The sequence below is a fragment of the Falco biarmicus genome, chromosome 14, assembly GCF_023638135.1.
Source record: "Falco biarmicus isolate bFalBia1 chromosome 14, bFalBia1.pri, whole genome shotgun sequence".
Classification (NCBI taxonomy): domain Eukaryota; kingdom Metazoa; phylum Chordata; class Aves; order Falconiformes; family Falconidae; genus Falco; species Falco biarmicus.
In genome coordinates this window covers 7,683,054-7,697,170 of record NC_079301.1, presented here as the reverse complement: position 1 = coordinate 7,697,170, position 14,117 = coordinate 7,683,054, and positions in this window count along the sequence as shown.

Genomic DNA, 14,117 nt, shown 5'->3' with positions numbered 1-14,117 from the left:
TGTGCTCCCCATCTTATTTTTACCATTCCTATTCATACGCAGTCTTTAGTGCTACACAGAGGATCCGTTTTGAGCAGACAACTTGCTGTAGAGAATCTTCCTCTTTTTGATTGCCCAAACCCAACTGCTATATGCAAATAGAGTTCCAGCTAATGGATCGTATGGAGATTGCAGTTTAATTTCCCTAAATAATTCAGTCTGATCAACAGAGAAGCCCTAAGCAGACACCAGTGGTAAGGGATAATGATTACACTCACACAGTGTGGTGGGCTGAGCCCGGCTGGGTGCTGGGTGCCCCCCGCTGGGTGCTGGGTGCCCCCCGGGCCGCCCTGTCCCTGCCCTGCTCAGCCGGGCCGGGGGCAGAGACACAGCGAGGGGCTCCTGGGGCGGGATAAGGGCAGGGGGAGATCTCTGGCGCCTGGAGCCCCCCGACCCCCTCCTGCCCCGGCCTGGGGGCTGCAGGGCTGCTGCTCCCACTTCTCACGCCTCTCTCCATTATTGTTCTTCCACAGGTCATTTCTCCCCCTTCTTAACCGTGTTACCCCAGAGGCGCTGCCACCGTCACTGCTGGGCTCAGCCTGGGCCAGCGGTGGGTCCGTCTCGGAGCCGGCTGGCACGGGCTCCATCGGACATGGGCGAAGCTTCTGGCAGCTTCTCACAGAAGCCGCCCCTATAGCTCCCCCCGCTACCAAACCCTTGCCACATAAATGCAATAAACTGTGAATCTTTCACCTATTTACTATGAATCATTTCAATTAAAATTAATGGACATCAAGCATCCTGTGATGCAAGCCTGGCACTTTGGATTGCTTCTCTAGGCAGGGGAATGTGCTCAGCACCTGGGAAATGGATGGGAAATGGAGCATCTCGCCTTGCTACGCAATAATCCCTCTGGCTGATAAGGCTCTGCGAACTGCAAAGCAAATCCCAATCAAGGCTGCTGGATTGAGCACTACAGTGATGTGAGGCCTTTAGCACTGGAGATCAAAGTCTTCCAGACTACTGAAAGTCTAAAACAGACCAACCTTGAAGGTCTTTCCTCTCTGCATTCCAGTACATTTGCTAAGCTAGCTTGATCACAGTTTACATAGGTATGCATTTCTGTAACAGAGTATGGTATTAGTTTTGGTGTCCAAGTAAAAAAAAACAACAAAACAAAACAGTAAAAACCCCAAAAAATTATTCTTACAGCTCTAGGGAAGCCTACAAAGTAGTGATTTAATGTACAAAGACTGTATCTCATGTGCAGTCTGAGAGCTTCACTCCCTGCTAACAAATCTTTTAAAGGCTCACAGCAGTCCTTGGTTTTAAGTCCTGGATTTACTGAAACTAAAACATCCTGAAATATACCGTGAAGTTCTGGAGTAAGTGAAATTCTGGCAAAATGTGTTTGGGGATGCTAGTGGTTACGCAAACACCACACAGCAAATGCGATAAATTTATGGGAATCACTGATAGTATTTAAGACAATGTATGAATTATCACCTGAAATCTGCATTTAGCAGAAATGTTTATACAGATCTTTATTAAGCCTGGAAAGCCCAAGTGGACCTACAAAATCAATTTGGTCTCAAGATCCTACCCAGATTACATCTAGTAATTCCAGCTTTCAAATTTCAAAAAATAATAAATATATATATATATATAAATAAAGATTGTTTGGCAGCTGCCTTTTTTTGATGTTTACCCTCTCTTCAAGTTTGGTGAATTTCAGCTGTTTAAAAAATCTCATCTCCTTTGCACCAGCAGCAGCACACTGACACCAGAGCATCTATACATCCGATAACCATTCATCACCAGCACACTAAAACTGAGTAACACTGGGAACGTGAAGGACACAGGTCTGCAGGTGTATGAGGTGGCAATGTCACAGTGGGAGAATGCAATAAGGGGACCTCAAATGCTTTCTAGCGCTTTTACATAAAGCCAGCACTTGCAGCAGAGGCTGAAGCAGTGCGTGGCTTGCAGCATGTCGTGGAAGCACTACCTGTACCTCAGCCTTGAGAGGCAGGCAAACAAACAAAGCTTCATGACTCTGAACTGATTCCTTAGTTCCGATTTGTGCTTTCGCAGGTAAATTAAAAGGTGAGAGGTTTTGTATGAAGTCTTTCATATTACGACTGCAGGGCAGAAGCCAGTAAGAGCAGCCACAAACCGAAGATGCCGGCCGAGCTGTTGGAGCTGCAGCTGCAGTCTTTACCTTCACCTCATCCAGCCTTCCTTAAGTTCGCAGGAATGCATACACATGCACAAAGAGGGTGAAGTTGGGACCTTGGAAAAATGTCAGGCAGTTAGTTTCCTCTCCAGGGGAGGCAGTGGGGAACATACTCGATGTAAAGAAAGCTGTTACTCCATAGCTTTTGTAAGTCACCTGCAGACTGAACTTCTGCAGGTGGAGTGAAAAAAACCCAAAAGGGGCAGGAGGAAACATTTGGTGTCCTAACTGAAAACTAGTGCTTTAATGTCAAAAGAGATTTTTGCCCAAGGCCCCTCCTCGAAGGCTGGTGAAAGATTTGTTGCAGAGAGCATAAAGATGAAAGACCCGGGAGTGGTTCTGCTGCTATTCATAGCAAGGCAGAGGGTGAAGGTGGTCCCACACCCCTTCATGGTAACAAGAAGCACAAATTGCTATCACTCACTACATTTACTGTGTAAAGTAAGAGGAAAATGCCCTTCCTCACAGAGCCAGCCATCCCGCACATTACAGCTTTCCCCTTACCACTCTTTCTGTTACTTGGTCAAGTCTTAAAACTTGAAAGGTTTTGAAGTTGAGCTGGAACGGGAGCTTTGATGTTCAACTCTGCCGAGCTGCAGACTGGCAGTGGCAGCTGATCTCACTCCAGCTTTTGTGGAGCTGAGAAAAAACAGTATTTAAAGAAGATGCTGGGGAGGCAAAATGTATGTGATACCCAATCTGGACCTGAAATCCAGAGGTAAACTCCGGTGGACGTGAATTCCCAGTGCAATGGGAGACCTGACATTAGAAACCTTGGGGCACCTCAATAATAGGCAGGCAAGGGGTGTGATGAGCATTATGTGACTGATCTGAGCCTTCCCTGGAGCTACACCAGAGTTTCAGACACAGAAAGCTAATAGAGCAACAGCAGGAAAAAAACCATGCAGCAACATTTGAAAGGAAACTTATCAAGTAGAGCTCAAACATTATTGTGGGCTTGCATATGCAATGATATCATAGGATAACGTTTTTTCACGCCTGACTTTTTCCTTAAGCGTGGTAAAAATTAATCAGTGTTTGATTTTTACAAGCCTGAGAGAAAGAGAGAGGAATGTAATGATTAGCTTTTCAGACCTATTTTGGGGCTTAAAGAAATCTAAAAAAACAGTTATGCTTAAAGTGCGAGCCACTTCAGAGTGGACCCTTAAAGGAAAAACTGAAAGATATTCTATTAGTTCAAGAAACTCATCTAGAAAGAATTTTCTGAGTGTTGCGAGAAGCCTACAGTGCATAAGGCAAGATATTCTCTGTTAACGTGAACATGCTTTTATGCACCAAGCAGCACTAGAAATGTATAGCCACAAAACAAGTTGCTTTCCTCTGTCATGAACCTATTCCCTCTCTGCTACTTTCTGTTCCTTTCCTGCATGAAATTGCTTTCCCCTGTAACGCTCCATACAGTTCATCCCAGATGCCTCAGTTCTTGAACTTGCAGCAATTTTAAGTGGCATCTGATGTAATTTTTCTAGCATTTCCTTCACTAAGACCTGGGCTGGGGTCAGCGCTCGCTCAGGGTCAGAAGATGAAGCTCCCCTATATTACACTGAGCACTTAGGCACCGTTTCTCTGCTGTTTCCTCTGGTCACGGCACTATGGCCACGCTATGCGGCTCTGAGCCTTCCTGTTCATTTCCAGCTGAGCTGAACTTGTAAGCTACCTCATAAACCTCTCACATGTCTTAATCAGATGGCAGCTGGTGTTTCTCATGTGTCAGCCGAGTTTTGGTCTGAATAACATGCACAGTGCCATGGGTGAGCACAAGCAAAGAAAAAAAGACGGACTTTCCCTTTTTGTTTTTATAGATTTTCTTGAGTCCCTATGACCCATGAAATTCCCATAGCACAAGGCAGCTGGCTGCAACAGTGGTCTAGTAGCTAGCTTGATTTTTGAGAAGAAGCAAAGCCTTAGCTCTGAGAGTCAAGTATTGCATGACCTGGAGGCATTTTTACAAAGCAGACTTCAGGCAAGTTGAGGGATTTGGATTTCTTCAAGGCAGAGTGTGTAGCTATAGCCTTTCTCCTTCAAACTGTCATCGAGTGAAGGTCCTTGCCTCACCAACCCATGAGGATTCTGCCTGCTCATCCTTTGTAGAAAACCACAAACACTTTAGGAGATGTTCCCTGTTCAAAGAACTGCATTTGAAGGTCATGTCTCTGAAAGGGAAAGAATTTTAAACTGGTATGTATGTATGTATTTAAAATCTCTTTCTAAAGCTCCGCATGAACTGTGTTGACATAATTGAATTTGACTTTTTGCTCTTGTCTCATCTCAAATCGGTAGCTAAACAGTGTGTGCAGGTCAGGAACATTGCATGCCGTAACTGCTATGTACCAACACTTGGCATTCTGGTTGAGGCAGGGCTGCACCCTGGGCTTGGTGCTGGTGACAGCTGTCAGACATAGCCGCAACTTGATTATTTCTTGTCGTACCATTCTGCTTTGGCCTTTTCCTGAGCCATTGCAAGACACTGCCTTGGAGCACCACTAAGAAGCAGTGCTTTCAGACTCAGCCTCCTGCTCCCCATTTCTCTCCTACAAAATTATTCCTAGGTGTATATCCTTCCTACTTTCTGGTGACACTGATATCTGCAGACATATTATTTATAGGCACAAGATTTGGCATTCAGTGCCTCCAATCTGAATGCTCCCTCAGCATCTTTTAATAGCTATCTCTATTTTGTATCCCTTTTTGTTTTTTCTCCAGGGAATATGCCAGCAGGGATGGGGCTGAAATCCTCCTGGATCAGGAGCAGAGACAAATACTGCTCTGTTTGTAAACACTCCAAGGCTAAAATTAGCAGGAGTCAGAAGAATCATTTATAAACTTCAGGCTCCTTGAGCCATCTTGAGGAACGTCACAGGCATATCGACACATCTGCTGCCGATTTAAATAGCAACCGGCATCACCTTCCCTCCGAGTGCCCCCGCGGGGCGCGGTGCCCCCAGCGCCCGCCCCACCAGCTGACTTCTCCGCGTGCTGCAGCCCCTCGCCTCGCTTTAACAACGCTGTCGCAAACAATCAAGCACATTTTCAGCTGGAAGAACCATCCAGATCCTCCTTAACACCTTGCAGAAATGGGAAGAAAAGCCTTGGTCAGCTGGAATGTTGCCCCACAAACCCTTTTTGAGGGTTTTGGGATCTGATTAAACATTGGAAGACCAGGAAAGCCCTCACAGCACCAGCAATTTTTAAGCAGGCTTGTGCTGTGCAGGTTCAAGCTTGAGAGAAAACTAAGCCACACCGGGTACAGCAAACAACATCAACTAGGGTGGGTAACACCTACATATGTCTGTCCTTTCAGCAGTTACGGGTAGTGGCATATAAAAATGACCTTGGCCGTGTCTGAAGGAAGACATGACAATAGAGAAGCAGCGGTACGCTCGAACAGTGTGTTCAATAAAATCCATGTTTCTCAGAACAGGCTGCCAACCAAATGCCAAACGATCTTAACATGTCAACAGTTAAACACAAGTCTTCATAGATCCCAAAGGAGCAACGGGTTTGGTTGGTTGGGGGTTTTTTTGTTTCGCAAAGCACATGAATACATACAACTACGCACCTCAAGCTTTTTTAAAAGGCACAGCAAAACCACAGCATCTTCTTTTTTGGCCATCTGCTGGCTTCATAAGACTGAAGGACAATAAAATACATACAAAAGAAATAGGTGGTGTATTCTAAAAAGAAAAAAAACCCCAGTATTACAGTCAAATAAAGCAAACATATTTGGAAACTGTCTGAGGCCACAACAATACAATTTGGAGTTTTATTCAGTGTTGGAGAATATGGACTTTTTTTTTGAAAGTGAACATTCATGCCTATAAACCTGAGGTTATAGAAGGAACTTACAGAAAGAGTAGGCTTTATTTAAGAGAGAAAAACAACTGAACTGAAAAGTGTAACTCCTCTCTGCTTTGTGGTACTGGCTTAATACGGGAAAAACTAACACCTTCATCTCCACCAAAGAAATGGAGAGAAGAATTCAGTGAGAAGGGATTGCACCCAGTTCCCAGGCTAGGAGGTCTTACTCAGTCTGTTCTGTACAACTAGTATACCTGGTAGCACAGCTAGCATTTTCTTTGAGAAAAATAGGAAAATAAACTAGATATTTGTAACAAGCAGTCAGGATATTCTGAACACACAACTTGATATAACAAAGCTGCTTACCACCCCCTGCCCTCCTGCCTGCTCAATGTTTTGCTCTTCAAGTCATCCCCTGAGTGCAGGGGAGCTGCTCCAAGGGCAAGTTCCTTGCACGCTCCTGTCTATAAGGGTTTGCATACAAAGTGTTGACCCTGATGCTTCTGACTGCTGTGTACCCCTCCTTTACAGCACTTTCTCTATAGCAGCAGACCCCTGTAACACCATCAGAGAGGCCATCAGTAAGAGGGCCTCTGGCCCTGTTAGCAGCAGATGCTCTCCTCTGGGGACGCCCTGACAGGCCACTGCTTCTCAGGGTGCTGCGGTCACTGGCCAGAGCTCCCCTGCACAGCCTCATGCTGTCAGACGCTGCCAATTTAAAAAGTGGGATTTTAATTTTTTTTCCCTCGTTCTTATCTAATCCTGGATGTTAAGGGCTTGTTCCAGTTTTAACTGATTGTGATCATGGGGCATCCCCTCCAGTGATGTGAGGCATGAAGGACTGGGGTGTGCTCTGCTTTAGCTCCCTCCTGTCGGAAGCACAGTAGGAGAAAAAAGCACCCAGTGTGAGCGGGGCTCCCGATGGCAGATGCCATCCCTGTTGCCAAGCCACCACCAGCAGCAGAGGTGTGATCGGGGCTGAGCTGCCTCAGGTACAGTCCTCAAGGGACACAAAGCCCTGACTGCTGGCCCTCTCTGTAATGGATATGGGGACACCTGAATCGGTGACAAAGCAAGCTGCCACCTCTCGGGCAGGCACATGTCCGGCATCAGGGCACGGTGTGTGTGTGGGGGGGGGGCTGATGCACCCAAGACCACCCTAGGCTAACGTGGCAATAGCCCAGCACCCCCAGCCCACCCAAAGCCACGGATCCTACCAGACTTACACACAAAGCCAGAGCTGCTATATTTGGAAAGCAACAGCGGCTCCGCAAAAGAAGCAGTAAGAGTCAAAGTGCGTGACTCAAGGCACTTTGGAAAGAGCCATATCCTTTCCATTTAAAGCGTGGTGCTTGTCGACATTTCTCTTTCTCTACCCTTGGCAGAACACACACACGTACGCCATGTCGTGTCCACAAAATACTTGGCTGTGATTTATATCCACAAAATCCTCACCATATGCAAGATATCCCATCCATTTAAATAGGAGGATTATAGGAGTAGGAGGAAGCTTAGCACAAACAATAGCTGCGATCAAATGCAGCGTGCACGAGTGATTTGTGGGAAGTGCAAGACATATCAAAGATGGCAGGTGCTGCTCTTGCTTGCAAGCTATTTATACTCGTGGAGTCACTCAATAAACACTTCCTACTTTAGTACACTAGTAGGATTCTTTTTCAAAGGGAGAGAAGAGGTGTGGAGTATGACTGCACGGGCCAAGTCTGTCATTTTAAAGATAACCGAATTAAGTATTGTGTAAAAATCCCACTATAATATACAAAAAGGAGTAGCTTGATATAACTAGCTTCAAAGTAGGGAATCATGACAAACCAGGAGATATGTAACGGGGCGGGGGAAGACACAAAAGGAGTGGAGGGGAAGCAAATAAAACTCTTTCCTCTTAGCAAGCACTAATCTTAGAGATCCAGGCTCTGATGGGATTTTCTCTTTTATTTTTTTAACAATGGAATCACTGTCTCCCAGAAGAGGTAGATATATTTGGTAACAGGACTTACTTCTGAGTACTTCACTGCAGGATCCAGTCACAGGATGAAGGTTTTTCAATTCAACTGGAAAGAAAAGCTGAAAGCCATAGAGCATGGACCATCCAGGGACAGCACCAGAATTGGTCGCAGTATTTCTCAGTTGGTGCGAGATGTTGTAAACCCCAGGATTAATCCCTTACACACTCTCCTTGGAGTCAGGGAGGAGCAGAGGCGTCACCATGATCTGAGCTCTGCATCCACACTCCAGCAACCATGTTGAGCTGCGGTTCAGATGCCCTTTCAGTGATAACACCCAGAGCACTGTCATCCTCACTGGTGTGTGTCTGGAAATAATTGTTTGAGAAACTGCTATTTCTGACTCACTATTCGGGCTGTGAGCATGTGTACGATGAAAAGGTTAGCGCCTATGTTATTTACATGTCAGTGCAGTTCAGAGGTGCTAACAAAGGTTAAAGAAAAGCAAGTGAAGATGAATGTGACCTATTCTTTGTAGTCCTGACCTTAAGCCTTTTAGCCTGGCAGATCTCCATTAAAATGAACACGAATTTCTGTGCTAAAGCTGAAAAATTCACCGAAAATATTTCTCCTTGTGTTTTGTTATTACAGCTGTGTAGTCTTCAATTGCTCCTCAGACACAGTTCTTGTAGGCACGAATTGCATCATTACCACTTATTTTTCTTGAAGTACGAAGTATCACTGTCACTGTGACATAACTAAGGCAATAATACAAGTCCCAGAAGTGATTTTGGAAAAATAAACAAACCTGATTAGCAAGCATCTCCTTTAAAAGCAAGCTACCACAAGTCATTAATCATAGAAGTTTCTAATTTCAGAAATGAGTTAACTGAACTTTAATGAGACAAACAGCTTTTAAAAGCTGCCACCACAAGACTGTGTGCATTAAACTGGAGACTTGCAAAATGACTGATTTCATTACCAGTTCCAGGAAGTGCTCCACCAGAAACAGCTTGAGGAATCTACAAAATCTCCAAATTCCTTTCAAAAATTGTTATGGTACTTGGTATTCCAGGGCACATTTGCACATAGACCTGAGGTCACCACCATAGTACAGCAGCAGATAATTTTATAATTAATGAGGCAGATTCTGTGCCGTGTCCCAAATGGTTCTGGCTGGTGGCAGCTCCTCGGCGAGGAGCGCAGTGATGCAGCCACCTCCCCCAGCGGGGCAGAGGAGAGCTCCAGGGCTCCTCAGAACCGGTCTCACACATGATGCTGTGTATTCCCATCTGTCCTTTCCTCCAGCTTCTCAACCCAACACTAAGAAGTTGAGAGGGAGAGGAGGGGACTGGGGAAGGGCACAGAGGTGTTGACAATGGCCATGGAATATCCCTTCTGCGTCTGGGCTCCTAAGGTCTCTTCCAGGCCAATGTTGCGGTGATTAACGACCTCAGGACATCAATGTGGATGCATGCATTTAAGTCCAATATAGGAGGGAGAGAAACAGAAAATTTCTGCTGGGGAACTGCTCCTTCTCAAGTGTGACGTTAGAGCAGAGTCTTGCACTGTTGGTGCAGGAAAGCTCATAGACACCGCTAACAGAAGATACTCGGCAAGTCAAAACAGATACAGCATGAAGAATGTATTAGTCACTGTGGGGAAACAGTCAAAGGGGAAGCTTGATGTCACTGCCCCATTTGGCCTAAGCAGAAAGTTGCTCTGAATGGGATGAAAGGCTTCCCAAGAAGTATTCAGCCACAGCATTACTGCAAGTGAAACACATGGTCCTGGGACAATCCTCATTTCAAACTACACCCCGCTGACCTTCATGCAAACAGATGTTCATAGGCAAGTGACTTACTGTTGTCTTCCCGTGACAAAAGCTAAACAGATCGCTGTGTGAGGCACAGAGTGGATGCTGCTATTAGCAAAATACAGCATCATCCTGTCAAGGCAGGAGCGCCAGCATGCCGAGAGCTGCCAAAGCGGTGCTCACGTACAGCGATACCCACTTTGCAGGCATCCAGCTCCCTCCTCTACAGCACAGAGATACTGCCTGAGGTACTCGGGCCACCTCCTTCTCCCGAGAAACATTTTCAGCCTGGTTCCCCCAGCCATGTTTATGTAAGGATGCACTGCTAGCCCATCATCAGTCAGCTTTAGCAACATTTCTGACACAGCCACGGGTCACAATGTGGCTTTTATTGGGAAAAGACATGGGGTCACAAGGTCTGAACTGGCTGGGGAGGAGGCTTGGTTTGTGCCTGAGGAACCTGTGCTTTTGGGCAGAGAGGTGAGGATATGCCACACACCATCTTACCCAACCAGCAGCAGATTTGTGCCCCTTGCCTGTTTTCCTGCTGGACTGCGGATCAGTGACAGAGCCGGAGGCACCGAGCGCAGCTGCACATGGCCAGCCACAAGACACCCACCTCCTTCCACAGCACAGATCTCGGGCTCTACACCACCATCGGGTCCTCCAAAACCAGCTCTGGCCCCAGAGGTGAGGGATGGGGGGATGCAGATGCTCTGAGCAGCCTCCCTGGGGCTGGAGAGCAGCTCTGCGTGCTGCTGTGTGCCTGCATGTCACATTGCCACCTAGTGACTGGCACCCAAAGCCAGCAGCCTGCTAGCTGGGGGCAATAGTTTTGCCCCTGTAAGAAGAAAATCGCCCCCAGCAACCACACAGGCAGGCGCTGGCTCTCTGCTAGCCTGAAACCGGCAGTCACTCCACTACCTGCCCTCTTGTCCCCCCTCCGCTGTCCAGGCACCACAGAGCCACAGAGTTTTAAATGAAAACCTTGAGTGGTTAATGTACCAATTACTAATCACAGCAGTTACTGTTAAAGCAAAAAGCCAAACACATCAGTAAAGTGCACGGAAGGGATAGATGCTTCATTCTGCAAGCGAGCTCCCCTCACCAAGTGCTGTACTTGCAAAGCGCATTGAAATCAACAATATAAGTGACTTCATCCCCCTAAATTTAAACAAATTTGACTGTAAGCAGTTTAAGAATCTTTTTACTGTGTTAATCAGTACAATATACTGTCATATTTGTTTTTCCATTAAAAGATAATTAAAGCAAACAGCAGTAGCCAATAATTTGAAAAAAGGGAACTGAATCAACTAAAAATCCCCTTCCTTGAGCAAAAAGTTAGATACGCCTGTATTTACTGATGTCTAGCGTGGCAAGATAATGCTTCTTGAGAAACAATTCAGCTTCTATTCCTGACACCAAAGCAATAAGAACAACTTCCATGAAGAATACCTAGAAGAGCTACTTCTTCCTGAAGAAGGGATGAACTGAGAGCTCTTCACTAATGACTTCTGATTCATTTCCTTAACACTGCCGGTAATGAAGTACTGTTGCATTCACTTCCACGAGTAAAGCACCTACTCCATCTTCTGAGCTGTGCCCAGCACACAATTTCAGTTTTTTCCCTTTCCTAACACAGCCAGAACTCCAAAATGCCATTACACTATCTGGGTAGCTTTGGTCCCCAGGAAAAACAGGTTATTTCTAGCAGAAATATTTACTCTCCAAACTCGCTGTTTTAACTGTGCTGCTCAGAATTCAGGAAGGTCAGCAAGGACATCAAGGCAGCACCTACCAGCAAGAAATTAAGGTTGGAAATTGCTGAAAAGTCACACGGACAAATAAAAGAAAGTTTTGTGCAACTCTGTCTTTCTTCCTGGAGCCATCCAGGAAACAACATAAAGCATTGCTGTACCAAGAAAGCATTTTATGGCTTTTTCTATGGTTCTTTGTTATCCAACAGTACTGAAAGTAGTTTCCTATGGTCAATAATAATGCTCTCAGCTGTGTGAAGGTCTGTTCCCGTTTAAAGATGCAATGTGATTCCCACACTCCAGAAAGAGCCGAATCTAATTTCATGAAGCCTGTGAAGCATCATGCAGCACAACTGCAAGAGCCCTGCCTGTGGTATCATCACCTGTAGAGGAGAGGCTGACGCCTATTCCTTTCTCCAAAAAACTGTTAGTGTTTCCAAACACCGCCAGTACATTTCTGTTTGGTTGTACAGTCACAAAAAATCATGTCAATTCTCCTGCTTCACTAGATGTACTGAACCCAGCTTGCTACACTGTGTGGCCTTTGGTCAAAATCGGATGCATTCATAATTAATGTGCAATGCTTGAAATGGGTACTTGTTAAAGAATCCACTTCCCGCACCCAACCATACAGCCTTATTTTATATGGTGTGGCTACTTAGCTTGGACTCACCTTAAGCAGGAATGGAGACAAGGGTTTCCTAACTTTATATAAAGAGAAGATACGTTTTTAAACCACATGAAATGTACCCTAGAAAATGACTTAGCAATATTCACAATCGCAGGACTCTAATACCACTGCTTATTAGCTGAATATAACCCGGTGACGACAATTCAGAACATTACTTAACAGCTAATTGCAAGATGGTTGTTCCTGCTGGATAGTGCAGCTCAGCCCCAGGTGGGGGGGCAGGTGGGCTCCCTGCCCTCCGAGCCTCTCCAGCCAGCCAGCGGCTTTGGAACACAGCCTAATGAAAGGAATCGATGCCTGTTCCTCGAACGATCACACTACTCGGTGGCACGTCAACTTTGAATCCTTACAGATCCAACGGTAAGCGCTGAGGTTGTTTACAGTGTGCTGTAAGAAATGAGACCCTTGCCTTCTGCAGTCGGTGTTTCGTGACTCATTGCCAAATGCTGCTGTATCCCGAAGGGCTGCAACCCCACAGCACAGAGAAACTGCTTACTCCACCACGGCTTGGGAAAACCTGGATGAAGCCCTCCTGCCCGCTAAGTCTCCATGGCCCCGCCAAATTAGTGAATGTAATTCGTCATGTTCCACCACTTGGTTCAATCAATATTTTGCTGGCTGCCCAACCTCCGTGGGAGTGTTTCCGGGCCAGTTCATCCCTATGCTGTGATTACTGGAAAAAGGTGCAACTACATTTGAAATGTAAATGGCTGTTTCTCTGCTTGGGACTGCAAGATTCAGAGTTGCTCTGTGTCTAGTAAAGTAGAGGCCATACACGCCCTCGCCAGGCTGGGATTCATTTTAATTACACAATGCCTCTGATGCCGAACATTGGCTTCTGGAGAGCTGTTATCATTGTACCACATTTGTCATGCAGGATCAAAACCCTACAGGATTTGCACAGCTGTTCCTATTGCTTACGTACCTGTGCATGAAGCAGCCTGCCTGGTTCATCTCCCACCAACTCCAATCACAGCTCCAGTTCTCCTGATTTAGGGGTGGGCAGCATGACAGTGGTTAACACTACTTATCAATTACTTTCATGGCTTTTCACCCAGACTAGATGTCTTACTTTAGACTGCAGCCCTGCTACGTGCTGTTGTATAAACACAAAGAAAACAAGGTTCCATCCAAAAATGTTGGTATTTTACAAATTCCCTGTTTGTGCCTTTTTTTCCCTTCTGTCTTCTATCTCCTACACTGTTGACTAGATGCTAGAAAAAGCAGAGCTGGACCTATACTAGGTCTGAATCATATTAGGCTTTCAATCACAAAAAAGTCATGCCACCTAGTGCTGTGCAAGAAGATGCTCTAGAAGCACAATGCAGGTGCTTATGAGATGCTGAAAAGATCAGAAGATCAGCGTCTGTGTTCCCAGATGTCGCAAGCGTTCAGACCTGAGGTCTGGCCCATCTCATAATCCTTCCCATGTTCTATTAACAATGCCTTTGTCACCATAGATTAAACAGCAACAGATCAACTCTCATAAAAGCCTCTTGCTCTATTCCCTTCAGCCCTTCCCATCTTTCACCAGTGGTACATTAGCCAATTGCAAATGCCGACTCGTGTTTGCTGGGCAGAGAGCTGGGGCCCTGAGGATGCTGTCTGGAGACAGGGAGAAGCTCATGCCTGCAAAGCACGAGAGTCCCTCAGCTCAGGGACACACGTGGCGTTTGGCAGCTGCACGGCACTGAGTGCTCTTTGTTAGATGCTTTTCAGGGGTTGGGCTCTATGAAAAATTGATTATGATTCTGCAGGTTCCCAAATGTCGTTTCAACCACAAATCAAGCTGAAGAGGTAAGATCTGTTGCGGAATGACACAGCAAAGCTGTCATTCGGTAACAAAGGGAGCAAAGGC